Below are 21035 nucleotides of genomic sequence, written 5' to 3' on the forward strand. Positions count from 1 at the left end.
TGATTTGCTCTTCATCTCTCTACCTCTTTTTGCCCAGTTAGTTTATGCTTTAGATTTTAGGTCAAAGGTCACTTCTTCAAAGAAGCCTTCCTAAATTCTATATTTGATTATGGCTCTGTGTTCCATACTCTGATTGTACTGTGTTCCTTTTTTTCCATAACACCTACCTCTGATTATAGTAATCCATTTCTTTGTGTATTATTTGATTAATTTGTCTTTCCCGCCTTGGACTAGAATATTCCATTCATCTGGATAAATAGAGATTATAAGGCTGTTTATAATGCATTCTAAGGTCATTTAATGTGATCTCATTCACATTACTGACAAGGTGGGTTAAAACTTGAGATTGAAATACAATTAGTCCAAAAATACACATGTGGCAGGCCTTAAGCTAGGTGCTGGGAATATACAAGTGAAAACAAAATGTGGTTTCAGCCTTCGTGATACTTATAGTCTAGTTCAACAAGCTTTTTCTGTAAAGGAACAGTTAAATATTTTTGGTTTTTCACGACGCATGGTCTCTCTTCACAACAACTCTGCTGATGAAACTCAATCATCAATTCATAAATGAAAGAGTGTGCCTGGGTTCCAATAAAACTTTATTTAAAAAACAGGCAAGGGAGTTTGATTTGACCCATGGGCTCTTATTTACTGACCCCTGGTCTAGTGGACAAGACAGCCATGTAACAGATCATTTGAGATGATAAATACTTCAAAAGAAAAGGACAGAGTGCAATAAGGTCACATGGCAGAGCTATCTAAGCTAGTCTAGGGGGACGAATAAAGCCTTCCTTAAAGAACATGATTTAAGGAAGCAGGGGATCATCAGGATAAAAATGGGGGCAGCAGGCTCAGTGAAGACCTAAGGCATGGAAAGAACAAGAATAGAAAGAAATTCCTTCTTCAGCTTGGCAGTTGATAGGGAGTAGGACATGAAATTGCATAAAGATACAGAATGAAAAGACAGACTCAGAGTGTTGAGATTTTTTCAGTACCTAATACTTCCCTAGAGAAAGGGATGCCAGCAGGAAAGGCTGAGAAGGAACACTCAATGAGGGATAGTGGTATCAGGAAGTTTAAGACCTTACAGATATTCTAGCCTTCTCTCCCACCTGGAAGTGGTAGGATATGTAGGTTGGGAGATATTGTCCTAAAGACTGTGGTAACCTTAGAGAACTGAGAACTGATAGACTTTCTGATGAATAGAGCTGAGGGCCAAGCACAGAGGGAAGGGGCATTGTAGGGTAGAGACTGAAAAGGTAGTGAAGGAATCAGAAATAATAGAGATAGGAACACATTGCTGTTATATAGTATATATGCTGTGTAGTAAGTGATCAATAATTTTTTGATAAATGAATGGAAGGATAACAGTACGAGAATTCAAGAGGGAAAGGGTTTCAATAACAAATCGGTTAATAGTTTTGCTTGCTTAAAAGGGCTGTTGGTCAAAGCTGGTTTCCTTGGTCATCTGGGAAAGGATGCCACTCCTTATGCCATAACACAGAATAAACCTGACCTCTATTTCCTACTTCTAGGAGAAGCTGACATGGTTCTTTTCTTCCCCAAATATTTCAGTGAGTAGGAATAGAGACCTTCCTGTGTCAGTACATGCTCAAAATAACAATATAAAATTAGAATAGGAGCAAGGTTTTTCATAAATTACAGTGATACCAGCTTAACTGTTATCTCTTCTCTCAGTCACCTATATTAAATGTATATTTTGTTACTTAATTCTAAACTTTTTGTATTGTCGTTTTTACTTTTTATTAACTTCTTGTTGATAATCTAAAAACTCGTATGTTAGATACTGTGGGTGATTTTAAAAAATGTAAAATATGGCTCTGGGCTCAAGCATTATGGAATTGACCAATAGGTTATAAGCTCCTTGACATTTAGAATCATATTTGACATTTTCTTTTTTTTCCTTGCACAGTATCACACGTGTGGTTGCTGCTACAGAAATAGTTTTTCCCTGCCCTCTGCACTGCCCCATTTGGTGACCAAATGGTGTCCATCCAGCCACTTCTGTATGACTTGGACAAAACCTGATGCTTTCAGAGGCAGACGATGGCATTCTGAAGGTATCAGTAACAGTAATTTCAGCTTGTTGAAGGTGGAGGTTCTTTGTGTTAAGTTCAGCCTGTCAGTAAATAGCACGCCACCCCGTTCTTGCAAAATTATAAGAAACCTTTGAATGTGTGTATTTTTATACTTAAAACAAGAGAGGGAGAGTATTGGGGAACTGTACCCAGTGGTCTCACCAGATGTTTTTAAATCAGAACTGGGGTAATGAGTTGTAATTTATTTTAAAAAACATTTCTTTTCACAAATTTATGAGAGCAGGAAACTGAGATTGTTCTTGCCTGAATTAGCAGGTAATTTTACTTTAATCAGCAGAGAGAACCTAGCCTTGGGATGAAAATGTGAAGGAAGGGTTCATGCCAAGTCTGAAAAGTGGAGCAAAGATTACTCTTTAAGAATTAAAGTCAACCTTAGTCATTTTTCTTAAGCTATTGCTTATTTCTGCATTAGTATGAACTGTTTTTAGACTAAAAGCTCATAGGTAAGGTGGAAGAGTGCCCTTTCTGGGCTGTCTAGTTGCCTTTAACTAAGCCATATCCAAAGTCTTTTAAGACTAAATTTATTAAAGACTGTGACACATGGCTTAGAGTCTTCTTCTTACCTTAACTCCTGTCCTCATCCCGAGTGAATTCATCACCCAAGTAGACAGCCCACTGAGCACCATTTCCTTGTCATGCTTGTCTCCAATGATCTTCGGCCCTTTGCTTCTAATTGTCACACCCTGGAACTTGTTATACACACAATCTGTTTCACCTCTAACCTTGTAAATGCAGCCTTCACATTCTCTGGCCAGAATTGCATCCTCACTCTCTCATTCCTTTACTCCCAGGACAATGTCCCCAGTTTCCTGAATCTCATTTCCGGTGGGATTCTTCCCCACTCCATCAGCCTCTCACCCTTCTCAGATTTCTCTGACCTGGGACCTCCAATTTACAGAATTCCGTTTCTTCTCCCTATCAGTCTACTCCTGATTTCACTTCCTTTGATCTCCTGCTGCATTCTATTTTAAATTACCACTCTCTTGCCAGGAACCACATCTCCTTTGTCCTGTTGATTTCCTAACACCTGGCAAAACACCAGCCCTAACTGGGTGCCGGTACCCAGATTTCTGAGTGCACCCAGACAGAAAAAGTAACATTGCTGTGCAGATTGGCATTTAATACTGCACATTCAGGGTCACAGATTTCAGCTGGATCACTCTCCATATTGTTGGGAAGGGAAGGTTAGTCTCTACCATCTACATCTCATATGGAACCTCATATTCCATGTGCCAAGGCAGAGTGTTACAAGTTTTTCTTTGTATACTGAAAATTAGTCATAGGTTTAATCATTTCAGTTATCATCACCCTCTCTCTGACTAACTTTGCTTTTGTGCTACTTAATCTGATCCAATAAGGTAAATTTCTAATGTTTTTTAAGTTAATATTTGATCTCTCAAAAAGAACATGTCTCAAACATAATGGAATGAAATGATAATTGAAGGAAAATCACTCCCAGGGATATTTACCCTTTTCAGAGAGGCTTTTGTGAATCTAAGCAGTCTCTAGTTGTAACTCAGGACCAGGAGCCTTCAGCTCAGCTCCCTTCTTTCTTGCCTTTCCCAGCTTCTACCTTCCCTCATTTCTGACTACACAGATTTTCTTTAAAATGTCCTCCCCGCACCCTCTAAAGCAGCAGGGAAAGCAGTGCTATTTAAGTGGGGAACAGGTATGGGTGCTGTTCGGTGGTGCAGCATACTGGCTAAGAGTTTAGGCTCTGCAGCCAATTTCCCTACTTACCTGTTCTGTGACTTTGGGCGAATCACTTTCTGAGCCTCAGTTTTTCCATCCGTAACATACAGATGATAATACTGGTACCTATCTCACAGTGTTGTTGTGAGGATTGAACTACTTATATTAAATGAGTTAATACCTTAGAACTGGTAAGCACTTAGTAACTGTGAAGTATTAGTCATCATTGAGAAACAGCTTGTCTATTTCCTAAAATATATTTACTCATTAACAAAAAGAGAATAATAATGAAAGGTAGGCATTATTAGAAGTCCATTGATTGGATGTAAAAAGTAGACTTTAAGAATTGTGAAAGACCCAGGACATTATTTAGACCATTGGTTCTTGACCAGTGAAATGCATCAGAATCACTTAGGAAGTGTTGTAAAGCTATAGTTACCCAGGCCCTCCTCTCTCACATCTACCAAATCAAAATGTCTGCAGACTATTCCAATGCAGTCGTCCCCACAGGAATCACTGAAATTTTATGTCTTTAGTTTTTATGATGAGGAAATTGAGACTTAGACTAAAGGGCTTACCTAAGATCCCACAGAGTAAGAGGGATCCTGGTCAACTGTTTCTTGCTAAGTATTCTATTTTTCTATATTGCTTGCCAAATATATTAATTTTAAAAGACAATATGGTAGTTTATCTTTCAGTAATATCAGGAAGAATGATAGAGACTTTAAATGAGTATATTATTCAGCATTTAATTTAATTCAAAATAACAAAATTATTTTACAATTCATGCAGAGGACTATTGTACATTTACAATAAGATTTAAAGTGAATTTTGCAGTGCTTTTCATGTGGACATTAGCCTTTGCCACAATGCTTGCTGCTAATTAGTACAAGGCAGCTCTGTGTGTGGCAGAGAGCTGCTCAACCCAACCTCACAGATTGACAGGCAAACAAATGATTTTTAGGGCAAGGTAGCTATAGGAATTAAACCCTTTAGAGCTCTCAATAATAAAATATGTGCTTCTTATATAGTAAGGGTTTTTTATTTTACATTTTTAAGTTTTTTAAAATGTGTAAAATATTCTTGGATTTTTTTTTTGCAATCTATGAATAGTTAATGCAGAAGAATCAGTGGTTATTAGGTACAGTGTTCTTATTATAGCTTTACTGATTGGTAGATTAAAAGTAAAAATTTAGCAAAAAAAGAATTCTGAGGTTTTGTAGTTGGTATTGGGTACCCTGATATTGTATCTCTTAAAGTATTTTTTCTTTATCTACAATATAGAGGGATTTAAAAGTACATTAGAACTTAATTGTGAACTTGTACAAATTTGTGAAACAAACTAAGGTGATAGGGCAGAAGCAAGAAAATGGAGCTCAGAATTAATCTTACCTCTCAAAGCAGGTCTATTTATATTTCATTGTATTTGCTATTACAAGCTTATTCCCACATATGTGTTTCTTTGCTAGAAATGATAAATGGCTGCCAACCCAACTTCTGATTCGTAGGCAACTGCATTTTACTAACAAACCACTCATTGGGACTTGGTAAATGCTATACATACACAAGCCCCTAAAGACCAGCATCCCAGATTCCCATCAGCCTCTTATTACACTACTGTTGCTTCTACTGTGTCTTTGCCTGATTCCGTACCCTTTGCTGTAACTTCCTCTCAGGTTCAACCTTTCAATACTTTTACTTGATGCTTGTTTTTGACTTCCTAGCATTTGATCCTCTGCTCAACCTGATCACCTTTGATTTAGACTCACTTTCCAGTTCCAAGCTGCCAAAATTTATACTCAATTCCAGCAGTTCAGAAATTCCTGGCATAGTCACTGGCTGCTACCTCAAGGGAACCAGCCCCCAAAACTAGCACCACATTATAAACATCCATTTAATCATCTGTTCAACAGATTTTACTCATCACTACTATGTATAAGGCACTAAACTTCTGGGGAATACAGAAGATTAATTCATGACAAATCTCCTAAAAGCTCTTAAAATCTGGTGGGACAAATAATACAAGTAAACAATGATCATTTAAGAGGTATTTGACTCTTATGAGGTATGTATACAAACAAGACATTAACAAAAGCTTCAAATAGAAAGATCCTTAACCAGGGAATTAAGGGGTATGGGGTACAAGGGAAAATGACCAACAAGAACCTGGGATGGTGGGTCATGGATTTAAAAAGATTGTAAACACTGACAGGTATAACTAGACTTTGAATGTAGGATAGGATATACTCCATGGAAGAAAGACATTCCAAAAAGTGGAACCAAACTAACAAAAGCAGCAAAAGTAAGTTATGCTAAAGAAACCTTCTTCATCTAGATTGGTTGATGGTATAAGAAGTGGAAGAAAACCTAGGAAAATTGTTTGGCACTGGGTTGTGGAAGGCTTTGAATGCTGAGGAGTTGAGAGCTGGCAAGCATGTACTGTAGAATCAGGAAGTTTTGAGCAGAACACATCAATTGGCTTGATTTAGCAGTGGCGTACAGGAAAGATTTGGTAGTGAGCAGCTAAGCAGGCAGAGACTGCAGACCAGAAAATCAGTTAAGAGAAAATACAGTCAATACAAGTATATCTTGCTTCATTGCACTATGCTTCATTGTGCTTCACAGATGTTGCGTTTTTTTTGTTTGTTTGTTTACAAATTGAAGGCTGGACCCTCCGCCAGCACAAAGATTAATACATGCTTTATTGGAATACTCACTTCATTGTGGTGGTCTGTACCCAAACCCTCAGGATCTTGGAGGCATGCCTGTCATCTAAGGTAGGGAGGCCTGTGATGGAGCCCTTTTTCATTTCATTACGTGGCTGTTATGAGCTAGGTGATAAAATGAGGACTGGGTCCTTGTTGTTGAGGGACTTCTTAGTCTAGTGAGGTGTTGATCTCTTAAGGGCTTCTAGAGAGGTTTCTATGCAAAGTTTGGGGACCACTCTGACCCCTGCCCAGTTAGTAAGGTCCTCATATAACAATATGAAGTATTCCTGCCTTCTAAAACTACTTTCCAATTTTATGAGTCTGCTAAGGCACAAGTATCCCAACCACTTGTACATAAAAGCGATTTTTTACTTAAAACAAGATAGGACAGGAACACTACACCAGACAAGGCAAAGAAGATGATGTGTTTTAAAGAGATAACTGAAGATGATGTGGAAAAAGAATTGGAGGTTAGATTAGGGGCAAGGAAACCAGTTAAGAGGTTATTTTAATAATCCATCTGCTTGATTACGAGGGCCTGAACGAGGAGCTCTGGCACAACCATGGGTAGGGGACACTCGTTTAGAATTCTGTCTTGAACAGAGTGACTCAGAAACACAAAAAACTCTGTTTCTTCAGCCTTAGAGGTAATACTCCTACTGTCAAGTAGTCTCTTTTTTGGTTCCTTTGTTATTTGGAGCATAGTTCACCAGCTCTCACCTCGATTCTGTGAGCTCCCTCGTAAGTCCTTGTTTTTGCCTTAGTTAGCCCAAATTGGTTCTTAGGGCTTACAATGAAAAAACCTGACTGACCCTGTGTGTGATGTTTGAGTCATCTGTGGATAACCAGGTGGAAACTGGTAGTTGGAAATATAAAACTAGGATAGTGCTTTTTAAAGTGGTGCATCAGCATCACCTGAGAACTCGTTAGAAATGTAAATTCTCAGGCTTCACCCCAGAGTTACTGAATTTGAAACTTGAGAAGTGGGGCCCTTGCAATCTAAATATTAGTCAGCCCTCTGGGTGATTTTAATGCACACTGTAGTCTGAGAACCAACTGAACTAGGGCTTAGAAGGGAGATTGGAGGTGGAGATAAAGATGTGTGAGTCAAATGTATGATAGCTGGTGTTAGGAGAATGAATAAACTCTCAGAAGGAGGGAAGAGAGAAGGTGAGCCCCTTAAGTAGTTGAAACAAAGAAATTGAGATGGATACAGTATAGTTGAGGAGGGGAAATCTCACTGCATCAGGTGATTCTACAGTATCAAGTGCTGTACAGAGGCCAAAGTGATAGGACTGACCATTAGGAGGTCCGGGGTGTCATTTAAGAGATAAGTGGTACAGATAACAAGAACAGGTGGCAGAGAGCAGGGGCCGAAAAACAAGGGAGAACTTCTGTAGCAGTTTGGGAGTGCAAGAAAGAAAGTTGGGGTAGAAAGGCCAAGGAGAAGTTTTTCAGGGGAGATATTTTATTTAGCTTTTGGTGCATAACAAAAACTCTAAAACACAGTGACTTAAAAGAGTAATTATTATTATTGTTCACATGTCTAAAAGTTGACTCATTTCAGCTGGGCTTGCTTGTGCATCTGCAAGCCTACTAGGCTGGACTCTGTTTGACTTACCTGCCTTCTGGGACTGTATGGCTTGTGTGGGCATACCTTTCTCACGGAGATATAAAAACAGTTTTAAAAGTACAAGCAGAAACTAGACTACAGACTGACACATTGGCACTTCTGCCTCATTCTCGTGGCCAGAGCAGGCTATGTGGCCAGGCCCACATTCAAGGGGTAGGAAAATAGAATTCACCTCCTTAGAGGAATGGCAAAAAGCATGGGTTCATGGAGGGGTGAAGAACTGGGATCATTAATAGCATAGTAGGGATGACCTGGTGGTTGAAAGTAAAAGGGAAGGAATATGTAGAGTGAAGGAGAAAATGAAGTAAAGAGAAAGATCAATACCATAGGTCAGAGAATTAACCTTTGAAAAAAGGAAGAGTACTTCTGAAAATGGAAAGAAGAGAATTTGATTGAATTAGATTTAGCAGTTTAAAATATAAGGTGCCCAGTAAATTGGAATTTGGGGTAAACACTGAATAAGTTTTTAGTATTAAGTATGCTTTATACAATATTTGGTCGGCTCTCAGTACATAGTTTGCTATTTTTTATTATTTTAAATGCCATTTGAATATTTCTATAATGCAGTATTTGGGACATACTTATATTAAAATATGATTCCTTTTTTATTTGAAGTACAAATTTAATTGGGCATCCTGTATGTTTTTTGGCAACCCTACTTTGGATGAATTTTAGATAAATCCACAGTAGGATAATTAACAAAGGGCTAGGTGGGGGCATTTGGGGCTTTAATCCTGGAAGAAGTTTGGAACAGCCACTGTGGATGCGGCAACACGTCGACGAATGGAGTGCTGAGCAGTAGTGAAGGCCCACTTCACAACAGGCAGCGTGAATTTCCCTTGGATGAAGTCGGCAGTAATGTTTTACTGCTGGGAAGCAGCAGTAGTAACAGAGATTGCTGGTGCAGGAGGCCATCTTGTTTGATTTTAGCAGGAGAGGCCTGGGGAGGAGTTTGGGGCATAATTGAAATAACTAGGGGTCCAGTTTGTACTGGGAAGCAGGTAAAACCAGAAGGTGAATTGGGAGGCAGAAGGTGAACAATGAATCAGGGAGGTGGAAGTTCACAGAGAAGAAATAGAATTTACAGTATTGGAAAAACAGTTCAGTGTGATTATGGGATTAAAAATCCAATTTTACATTACAAAACTGGAGCTTAATTAAAAGCAAGAGCTCTGGAGACAAGGTACCTGGTTTTAAGAGAAATAAACCAGATGAAGTACCTAGAACAGTAGGTCTGGTACACAGTAAGCCTTCAGATATTTGCTATGTTTTATTATTTTAAATACCATTTACATGTGTCTGTAATTAATAAATGTGAATGCTTTAGAGAATATTATTTTAAAGACAAATGGCCAGCACACATTTTGTTTCCACCTTAGCTGACAAATGCTACATTTGGTAAATACATGCAGTTAGCTACCTGTTGAAGTCGGAGCTACTGCAACAGTTACCATTTAAGGCTGTTTTCTTTACTGTTATTACAAGAATATAATTATCATGCTCAAGTCATATCTATCTACTGCTTTCCCCTAGGTGACCATGCTTTGAGATTTTCACAGTTTGAGTAATTCCTCTGGGCTCTGCCACCCAGCAAGGTAAAGAGGACAAGATTCCTCCTGGGGTTGTGGTTCTGGGAACGTGAGCAGCTTGTTTTCATGAGATCTGCACCCTGACCTGGCCTACTGTTAGGGGCTATTGTGTTGTTTTTAGTCATTTTTTCCATCTTACACAGTTATTTGTATACAAAGATTTTTGAAAAGTGAAAATTTTATGGGGATGTTTTGCTTATACAAAGAAAAATTAAAATGATTTTAAAGTAATTACTTGTGTCATAGTTTTCTCTTTTGAAATAAATGAAAGTATTCATTGATACCGTCTGGAAAGAAAATGAAGACCAAGGAAATGGCTTTTCTGTTAGGGTTTTAAAATAAGGTAAGATGTCTCTTTGAATGGAGCCTTCTAAGGAATTATTACAGTCTCGTGCAGAATCAACTTAAATGCATTCTTTATCTTTAAAAGGAAGCAGAGTAGGATCATTGAGTAAATCACACGTGTTCACAGTCTTGTCTGATGTAATCATATACTACACAAACACATTATTCTCTAGTCAGGGGGGTAAAGGGACATTTGAAGCAGGGTTTGCCCTTGTGGAGACCTTTTTTTGTTTAAATAATAGTGCAGTAAAAGACCACACAGTGGAAGATAACGGAAAATATCTTCCATGCCTTCCTCCACCCTAAAACTTTCACATTCTCCTTTGTTCTCTCAGGACATCTGTTGTAATGATTATTCTGTAAAACACATAGGTACAGAGCAGAAGGCATATCATGTTTCATTTGTTATTTTGTCCACTCTAATTATTGCTCTTTTATGTCATGCCATTGTAAGTTTTAAAAATATTTTTTTATGAAAGATATGAAGGGATATTGTAGAAAATGTATTAGTTGACTGTAGATATCTAAAGAGCAAATGTTTTAACTCTGAATCCAGTAAAATTACATCTTAGGGATTCTAATAAACTTATTAAGCTACATCTTAATGAGATAAATATATGAAAAATATACTTAAAAGAGGAATTTAATTTTCCTTTTTATATTAATTGCCATGGATTTTTAAAAAATGTCACAGGCATTTAGATGTGAGACTTGTGTGGTTTTAAAATAGGTCCATTATTTCAGATGTTTTCAACATTTTGTTAAGTGGTTTGCTGTCTATATTATAGATGCAATTCAAAATTCAAGTTTTTTTACTTCTTATTAGGGATTCTTATATTGCCTCTCAGTTTTGCTTTAGGTCAATCCTTTGGGGATTTTTAAAAATTATGCTTGAAGTTTTTTTATCTTTTTTATTCTGAAAATTTTCGAACATATATAAAAATAGAGCAAATAGTTGTGTTTGAGCTTTAAGTGGTATGTCAGTGCAGGTACTACATTTGTCCATGCAACAGATGTTCAGGAACACAAGAAACACTTGTGGCTTAATGCACACTTGAAAGAATTTGTGTAAATCAAAATTTTAAAAATAACCTTTTCTCAACCTATGATAGATTGTATTTCAAGTGTTTGTTAGTGGTCAGCCAATTTTGGGGCCTATAAAATAATCTTAAAACGGCCATCAGCTTTTCAGGCCAACTCTCGGTAATTTATCTAATTCGCAGTCAAGGGAAACCACACACCATTTTTAACATAATTTCAATGAGAAAATGCCTCCTTTGTGATTAGAATACAGGGGAACCACCACCAGCGATCTTTGTTTCTATGAAGAATGGGGGATAAGAAAGAGTCAAGCTCTCCTGTAATAGAGATTCATGTTCATGGTGGGCCTTACATCTCTCAACAATACTAGCAAGAACTCAGAGAAGGCAGTAGGATGGAATGCACTCTGTATATATCCTTCTGAAGTTATTTACCATTTCTTCTGCTAGTGGAGTTTGGTTTTGTGGTGGTTTTTATTTGTTTTAAAGCAAGGCCGATTTATTTTTTAAAAAGGAGCCTTCCTTTGTAAAACAAATACTTGATGTTGTATCTAAAATTCACATTTTACAGACTTTTTAAAAAGTAGCCTTCTGATTATTTTTTCTTTGAGTAAGTCTTTGACATAGGGGGAAAATTATTTTTATTGGCTGAGATATGCCTAAAACAACAAGAAAAGATTCCTGACTATTAAAACAAAATTGGAATATGAACATAGGTACCAAAATACCAACCAGCTAAAATCAGGTAGTTGGAATAATGTTTATAGTGAACATTATCAGTAGTAGTAACCATTTAGAGAATCTGAGAATGACATATGAAAGCAAGAAGATGAAAATGGAATGCAGTGCCTTTTCGTGCCAACCTATACTCTTCACAATTGACCTTAAATTCCTACTGATCCAACATCCTTCTCTAAATAAGTACTTGGAGCCACAGAACTGTGCTATTCAATCTCTTCTCATTTTGTACACATAATGTAAGGCATGGGAAATAGAGCAAGTGCTTTATGGATAGAGCAACAGGGGCAAGTTTCCGAAAGGGTGGAATAGCTGAAAATGAGGCCAGCTGAGAGTTAGCCACTCTAAATATTAGTGTGCTCTGACCCTGAGAGAGCCACTTAACCTCCCAGGAAAATTAGTAAAATGAATGATTGAAATGAATTGGTCCTGTTCCTTCTAGTTCTAAAAGTCCCGTCCCTGAATAGTCACCCTAGATCCAGGAAAGTCCTAAATGCTAGTGTGGTGTGGTTCTTATTCTGTCGGCTAATACAGGTTCCAGTCTTACATCTCCCTCAGAGACTGTGTATGCTCCCAAAGCCAGCTAGCCTCATTTTCCTGAGGGAGTGATGCCAGTGCCCTGTGTACAAAAAGAACCAGGCATACTGTGTGATGAGTCACCTGAAGGCCCCACAGCGTGGTGTGCCACACCTCACAGCTGACCCATGCCCCATTAGAGAAAGAGGGGCCTATTGCACTTCACAGTTGCGGAAATTTCGCAAGACTGTTAGTGATGGAGATATGGAATTATAAAACTGGATTCTAACCTGCTATTGAGGGGAATGAACCACAGATCCCTTATTTGAACCTGCCTACCACACTAGCTAAGGGAAGGAAACCAAAAAGCCTTCTCTGGGGTTAGATTTACACCCACCTGCAAATCCATGTCCCCTCCCAGCTCTTCTGAGGTCTCAGGTGCATGGCCTGCAGCCTTCACAAGTCTACAGCTAGAAGCCGAGTCACCTCTAACCCAGATGAGGAAAGTCTTTGAGTTTAATATTAAAATACTGCTCCAGAAGAACCCTTCAAGTGTGAAGTCTTTTCCTGCCCTCTGGTCATGCTGAGAGTGCCAGAGGACAAGTTTCTCTGCCAACCTATGTAACTCAGGAAAGAACCTATGAAAAGATAGTAGCTCAGGAAGAACAAATAGTATCCAAGAAAGTGGAGTTGCCAGGTGATTCTACAAAGGAATTTCCAGGCCCACATACCTTTCTTCTGTATCAATAACTTCAATACCTTCAAAGATAGCTACTTAGATCTCTGAATTCCTAACCACTAATGAAGGAGGGTCCAAATTTAGGAAATTCAGGCTCAGACACTCCCAGAAATAGCTTAGGGGCAGTTCTCCAAGTATGTTCCTGGGACCAGCAGTGTCAGCCTCACCTGGGAGCTTGTTAAAAATGCAAATTATTGGTCCCCGCCCCAGACCTACTGAATCAGAAACAGAGTTCAGGAATCCGTGAAGCCCTCCAGGTGGTCTTGATATACACTAAAGTTTGAAAACCCCTGGCCTAGGAATATAAAGGGTGATCCCAGGTTCTCCACCTGAATCTCAAATTAACCTGCATCAGCTGCCTGGGGCTTGATTCTGTCCTCTCACCCCGCCACCCAACTCTAACTAGGTCTGTGGTTACAGTTAGATGACTCTCAAGTAAGAGTACTGCCTAGTTGCTCATTTTTTTCCCTTGAAAACTCGTCGGAAAATGTGGGGCAGATAGCAGATGATCAGTAATGATTGGATTGACATTTTCAAACTCATTGTTTATGAAAAGGAAATTGGAAATAACAAATATCTATTAACAAAGATTTGATTAAAGACAAATTCTATGAGGATTGGGCCCAATCCTACATCATGATATTCTCATTGTTAGTATTCAATATTGGTTAATTAAATGAATAAATGAATATATATTCATATACATTGAAGTCCTGAAATACAATGCAGCTATTTAAAAAAGATGTTTTCTGATAGAATCCAACTCCTACATGGTTACCCCGAAACCTGAAAGCCAATGTTTATAGCAACTTCATATAATTGCCCCAAACTGGAAACCACCCAGACATCATCCTTCACCTGATAAATGGATCAAGCTAGGACTGCATTTGGGGAAGTAGTAAAGGGGAATATTTTTATGTTACTGTTTGAATTATTTAATTATAATTTATTGTGTAATTATGAAATAAACATTTTAGAGACGGGAAGGATAAACACCCAAACTGTCAATATTAGTCATCTCTGGTTGGTAGGATGACAGTGATTTTTATTTCCTTTGTTCTTATTTGTAGTTTCTAGTTTTTCTATGTAAACAAGTTAGGCTTTTGTAACTAGAAAGCAACAAGTTCTTTTTTAAATGGGAGGGAGGGAAAGCCAGGGAGCATATTGCTCACAAAACATGTATACAGATTAGAAATGTAAAAGTTATAAAAATATTCAAAACACAGTTTCGCTGGCAGAATAATTTGGACACTCTAGAATAGTGCTTCTCAAAGTTAATGTCCACACAGTCACCTAGAGTGCTTGTTGAGATGCAGATTCTGACTCCAAGGGTTTGCATTTCCAAAAGGCCCCTGGTCCTCTGAGCACTTCCATTATCAGGCTCTAAAACTGACAAGAAGAGCAGCCGCCAGTTAGCCACAAACGGCTGTTACGCACTTGAAATGCAGTGAGCCCAAATTGAGATGCACACATGTGAAATACACACTGGAGTCTGATGACAACCCAAAAAACAATGTAAAATATCTTTGCAATGGTTTTATATTAATTCCATGTTGAAATGATATTTTTGGACATATGGTGTTCAATAAAATCTATTATTAAAATTAATTTCACCTGGTTCTTTTTACTGTTTTAATGTGGCTACCAGAAAATTTGAAGTTATATTTGTGGTTTGTATTTTTGGCTTGTGTTATATTTTTATTGAATAGCACTGATCTAGAATAACCATTAACAGGATTTTACTTCACTCTGGGTCTTAAATCACCAACATAATGCAGGAAAATGATTGACATTCCATTAATGATCAACTTTGGTATAAATTACATAAACATTCCTAATTCTTACAATCTATAGGTGGCAACTGAGATAAATAGAAATCATAGAATTTTAGATCAGGAAAGGAACATTGAAGTCATCAGGTTCAGACTGCTTGTCTTATGGAATTATTTATCAATTTGACAAAGGTGTATTCAGTACTTAATATCTGTAAGTACTTACCTGATAAGCACACAAGAAAGGTGAGGAGCCTAACCTGGAGAAGCCCGGAAGGATGCAGTGGTCTTGATAACAGCAGCCCCTGAAGTGTGCTGATAGAGGCAGAGGCCAACAGGCTCCACACAAGAGAAGGTTTATTTGGGCTGGCTCCAAGTTTCCCCAGGTTTTACAGCTTCTGTTTAATATTAATGATGCAAATAAGGCTTTAGGATGAACTGTTCATTTAAATAATCAATGTAAGGCATGCTGTCCTTTCTCACACAAAATAGATGCACTAGTACTATCAGAAAGCAAAGACAGTTAGACTCCAGAAACGAAGTTGGAACGTGGGTGCTGGTAGCAGAATGGAATTTGGAGTGCAGCAGTAGCACAGTCAACCTTCAATTATACATGTAAAGGAGGGGCAAGGATTGCTGAGATGACTAAAAGCTATGAATAAAAGAAAAAGCTCATTTTAGCAATTATTTTTTTAAAACATCAGGAATATCTTATACCAGAGGCATTATGACTGAAATTGCTTTTATTTCAGTTACATTTCCTTTCTATGAGGGAATTAAAAGACAAATTTTGAATAAATAATAAAGCATTTCAGTGAATTATGGTTATTCTTGTTAACTTTAAGAGGTAGTATGAGCTGAAAATATAAATAGCCTTTAAACAATTTTTTAGTTAAACTCTTGAGTCCTTCTCATAATGTTTCAACCATTTCTAAAGTAAGTATTAAAGGAATACAGGTTGCCTTGGTCATCGGCAGCCGTCCGTCTCGAGAGACGATGGTGTAGCTTCTTAAGAGTCTATCTGCACCGCCGAGAATGGCTGTGCAGTCCGACTCGGGAGTGACATGGTATCTGTCTCCTCCCGTGTTGAATCGACATCTTGCGATGAAGCTACAGAACCTGGGCAGGGTGATATGGAGGGTCTGCTGTTGCCCATGCAGCAGACACCCCCTCTCTTCGCAGCTGAAGGATCCAAGGGAAAGACGGAGTCAATACAGCTTGGCTTCAGGTGTGCCGCAGTAGTTGCCGGTGTTGACTACAACGTCAAACCGCCTTAGGGACTCCGGCTCCAGATTTTCTGTCGGGGTTTACTCCCTTAGCCTTTCCCCTGAAGAGGTATGCCGCAAGGCAGCGGAGGTTTTTTGGAATCAGAGTTTTCCTTCTCTGATGTGCCCTGACTGGAAGATCGAACCAGCGACACTTAGCTCGCAGGCCGACGCTCAATCCACTGAGCTAAACCAGCCAGGGTTACAGGTTGCCTTGGTATACCTTCTTAATCTGTAGAGAAACAGCTTCAGAGGATAAGCTTCCCTCATTACCTGCACAGACCCAAAGGCCCTGGTGATCATGGGTTGGATCTAATCTGAACATTTGTATCATTCATTTCCAGTCAATATTTTTTAAATTGCCCATCTCGGAAAAAATCAAACCTACCCAAGAACGACTGGATGGATCTTGCCCAAGAGTGAACAACTAGCTATTCAAAACTAAACTTGAAGTAAGCAGAATGAATAGTTCTCCCTAAAAATTGTAACTGCTTTTCTTTGTCTTTAAGAGTAATTGGGCCCTGACTGGTGTGGCTCAGTAGTTTGGACATTATCCCACAAACCAAAAGGTCACTGGTTGGATTCCTGGTCAGGGCACATGACTGGGTTGCAGGCCAGATCTCTGGCTGGGGGCGTACAAGAGGAAACCAACTGGTGTTTCTCTCCCTGTCTTTATCACTCCCTTCTCCTTTCTCTAAAAATAAATAAATAAAAATCTTTTTTTTTTAAGAGTAATTGGAATAGCATTTTTAGAACCTTAAATGTTTGCTAGGAACCAGTGAATTATCTTGGTTAATTTTTACTTCATTCATACTAAAAAGTACAGTATATTGAGTCTTGGTTGGTTTTGAAATTTTCTAATGATTTTTTTTTTAAACATCTCATTCCCAAACATGAGCAGTATTGTTTATAGGAAGTGGCTTAATTTTCTTAAATAATACTCTGCCACTGCCCACCCTCCCTACATACACACAAAAGGAAGACCCTTTATCTCATTGTTTAAAATGTGGCAGTTGTAAAAAACCTGCCCTTTGGATCAGCATGTTGGGAGGTGCAGTAGATTCCTGTCTTGGAATACCTGTCCTGAAAGTCCCCTTATAGGGGGGATTTGGGCTGATGAGATATTTACAAAAGGCTTAGATTCTGGAGTAAATATATGTATATATGTAAATATAGTCTATAAATATTGTAATTTAGGTATTAATTTTTTCTCAAATTCAAAATTTTATGAGAATAAGATGTTTTAGGAGAATCAACACGCCGCTCTGTCTCCTAAAACCACAAGATTGCTTTTCTATTTTCCTGAGTTGCATCAATAGAAAAAATATAAAATGATAATTAGTCTCCTTGTCACCTCATCGGAGTTTTTATAGATTTATAATTTGATGTACAGCACATTTATGACAAAACTTATAGCCTTATTTATTTGAGATTATTTTATTAGATGATTTCTTCTATGAAAAAACAACCACTTATCTTTTCTAAGCTTTCTATGTCAGGTGGTCATTAGAAAGCTTCATGTTCTTTTCTTACAAATTTTGTAATATTACAGCTTCTTAAGCATTTTTCTCTGAATGATATTAATTTCTTTCTTAAAATGTTTTTCTTCTGTAATTTTAGGGCACAGGGAAATACACATAACCACATTTAAATTTGTAATATGCTCTTTTTTGAAAGTATTGTAATAAAGAAGAAATTAAAAACAGAAAACCTCAATCTAACTTCTTCAAAAATACAAGAAAGCTACAGATCTGCCAACATTCCATTCACATTTAATGATATAGGACAGACATTTCTCTCTTTATTTATTCAAATAAAGAAGGAATTGACATTGATAATCACTTGGCTTCAAAATGATGTTTTCTTCATGTATACAGTATTCCCTCACTTATTGCGGGTACTACATTCTAGACCACCCCCCACCCTGCGACAGGTGAAAATCTGCAAAGTAGAAACTTTACATTTATTTTAGTATTTATATATATTTTAAGGCTTTATAAACCCTTCCCACACACTTAGAAACCATTCCCAGTCCCTTATTAACCTTTCCCACTCCCTTAGTAACCTTTTCCACACTTTCATAAACACTGCTTATGTTCTTAAACATATTCTACACTCTTAAACCTATGTAACATTAACAACATACATGTACAGTACCGCAAAATCCCACGATATAGCGAAAAATCCACGATAAATAATTAAATATAATATTTTTAAAAATCCCGCGATACAGTGAGGCTGCAATAAGTGAACCGCGATACGGGGAGGGACTACTGTATATACTCAGGAGCAAAGTGTTTAGAGAACTCTTTTAAAAGTATCTTGGGTTGAGAACTGGCTGGTGTGACTCAGTGGATTGAGCGCCAGCCTGCAAACCAAAGGGTCGCTGGTTCGATTCCCAGTCGTTGGAGGCCAGATCCCCAGTTGGGGGATGCTTGAGAGGCAATCACACATTGATGTCTCTCTCCCTCTCTTTCTCCCTCCCTTCCCCTCTCTCTAAAAATAAATAAAATCTTAAAAATAAATAAATAAGAGATACCTGGTACACCTAAAATCCGCAAGGAAAAGAAAAAGTATCTTTGATTGAAAAGAACCAACCACGACAAATTCAATCTTTTCATCCTCTACTCTCCTCATCTTTTATTTCATACTTTCTTCTCAAGCCACTAATACCTCCTCCTCCTCCATCTTCCTTTTCAGCCCTTGTTTCCTATTTTCCTAAGAAATGGGAATAATTAGAAAAGAACTTCCATAGACCCCACCACCACCACCGTTGGTATCTGTGCCCATATTCCCTGCCCTTCTTCCTGTAACTTTGAATGAAATGCCCCAGCTCTGAAACCCTGTGGCTTGTGCACTAGATCCCACCCTTCCCCCTACTTAAAGATACTGATCCAGCAACTTTCTGCTCTCTCCGGCATCATCATTCCCACCCTCTCTGTGGGATCATTCCCATTCACACAAACCACTACCACTAGAATGGGAGCAACTATCAGCTCTCTCCTGGATGCTTGCAGTAGCCTCCTAACTGGTGTCCTTTTAGCCCCTGCTCCCCTTCAATCTGTACTCATCACAAACAACAGCTGGAATGATTCTGTGAAAATCCAAGGTCTTGTCACTCCTTTGCCAGAATCCTCCAGAGGCTTCACACCTCACTGAGTATAAAAGCGCAAGTCCCCTAATCTATTTTTTTCCATTACTCTTAGCTTCATGTGGTGAAATACTATACATTTTTACTTGTTAACTGCTGTTTATGGTATGTTTACCCCAGCCCCTACCCAAAGTGAGATCCCTGAGTGGTTGGGGTTTTTTTCCCTGTTTACCTCCCTTCTATTTAATGCAACATAGTAAATGCACAATAAACATGTGTTGAGAGAATGAACCTACCTTTATTGAGAACTACATGGAAGTATTGATCATGCTGACTAATCTATTTCATCAATTCTTTTTTGTAGCCCTAATTTAAATACACTTTCAGCTTTACCTGGGTCTCTATAGGCACTCCTCCTCTTATGGAGCAATTATGGGACTCCCTCCTTGTACTTTTAAAGAGAAATATACTGTGAAACAAAAAGTTTGTATCTGAATTTCTTTTGAATTCTTCTTGCAATGGCTTGATATTAAAATTTTTTACAAATTCAGTTTAGATATTCAGATTTTACACTTACTCTTTTTATGGTCCCTATTCAAAGATAATCTATGAATTTCCCTCTAAGCACTGCCTTAACTGCACTATACAAATTTTTGTATGTTGCATTTTCATTATCATTCAGTTCAAGAAATTTTCTTGTAATTTCTTCTTTGACCTATGGACTATTTAAAAATGTTACTTAATTTCCAAATATTTGGGCATTTTGCCAATATTGATTCTAACTTATTGATTCTAACTTAATTCCATTTTGTGGTCAGAAACTATATTTGTATAATTTAAATCCTTCTAAATAAGTTGAGACTTGCTCTGTAGTACAACAAGTGATCTTTCTTGGTGAACGTTCATTGTGCACTTGAAAGGAAATGCATATCTGTGGTTTTCAGAGTATTCTATTTATGTCAGTTAGACTAAGTTGGTTGATAGTCTTGTAAAAGTCATCTTATACTTTTTGCTGATTTTCTGTCTACTTGTTCTATCAATTACTTTATCAAAGAGTAATTGAAATCTATTATTGTTAACTTCTGTGTATCTCCCTCCAGTTGTATTAGTTTTTACTTGTATTTTGAAACTCTATGTTTAAGTGCATACATATTTAGAATTGTTATATATTTTTTGATGATTGACTTTTATTATTATGAAATGTTCCTGTTTATTTCTGGTAATATTCTTTGACGTGAAGTCTATTTTGTCTAATATTTATACAGTCATTTCAATTTCCTTATGATTATAATTATATTGTATATCTCTCTGAAACCTTTTACTTTTAATCTGTCTATCTTTATGTTTAAAATGTATTTTTCATAGACAGTATACAAGTTAGGTCTTGCTTTACTATCTAGTCAAATGATCCCTGCCTTTAATTGGTGTGTTGTGTTTAGTCCACTTACAGATAATATAATTATTGATATGGTTGGATTTAAATCAATATAGTTATTTGTTTTCTATTTATATCATCTATTCTTAGTTCTTCTTTATTCTTTTCCTGCCATCTTTTGGGATATTTGAGTATTTTTAATCATTTTATATTCTCCATTGTTTATTAGCTGTGCTTCTTTGTTTTAGCTTTTTAATGGTTATGCTAGGGTTTAAAACATGCATATGTAACTTATCGCAGTCTACCTTCAAAAAATGTTATACTATTCACCTTACAATAGTATATTTCCATTTCTCCCCTTCAATTTTTTGTTATTGTTTTCAGACATTTTACTTCAACATATATTATACAC

At 37.5% G+C, this 21035-nt stretch overlaps 1 long non-coding RNA gene across 6 annotated transcripts in view; it reads left to right on the forward strand.

Annotated features, from left to right (window-relative positions):
- LOC150007621 (uncharacterized) overlaps window positions 1-21035 on the forward strand; it is a 108586-nt gene that overhangs the window by 9480 nt on the left and 78071 nt on the right. The window contains exons 2-4 of one of the 6 annotated variants that reach the window (XR_016511642.1): window positions 1934-2081; window positions 6477-6589; window positions 9687-9748. The exons of 3 other annotated variants lie outside the window; for them this stretch is intronic. This is a non-coding gene — a long non-coding RNA (uncharacterized LOC150007621). The remainder of the gene's footprint in view (window positions 1-1933; window positions 2082-6476; window positions 6590-9686; window positions 9749-21035) is intronic. 2 more of the 6 variants (XR_016511643.1, XR_016511644.1) reach the window with 2 other exon arrangements.

This window comes from Furipterus horrens, unplaced genomic scaffold, assembly GCF_987537825.1.
Source record: "Furipterus horrens unplaced genomic scaffold, mFurHor1.1.pri manual_scaffold_6, whole genome shotgun sequence".
NCBI classification, from domain to species: Eukaryota; Metazoa; Chordata; class Mammalia; order Chiroptera; family Furipteridae; genus Furipterus; species Furipterus horrens.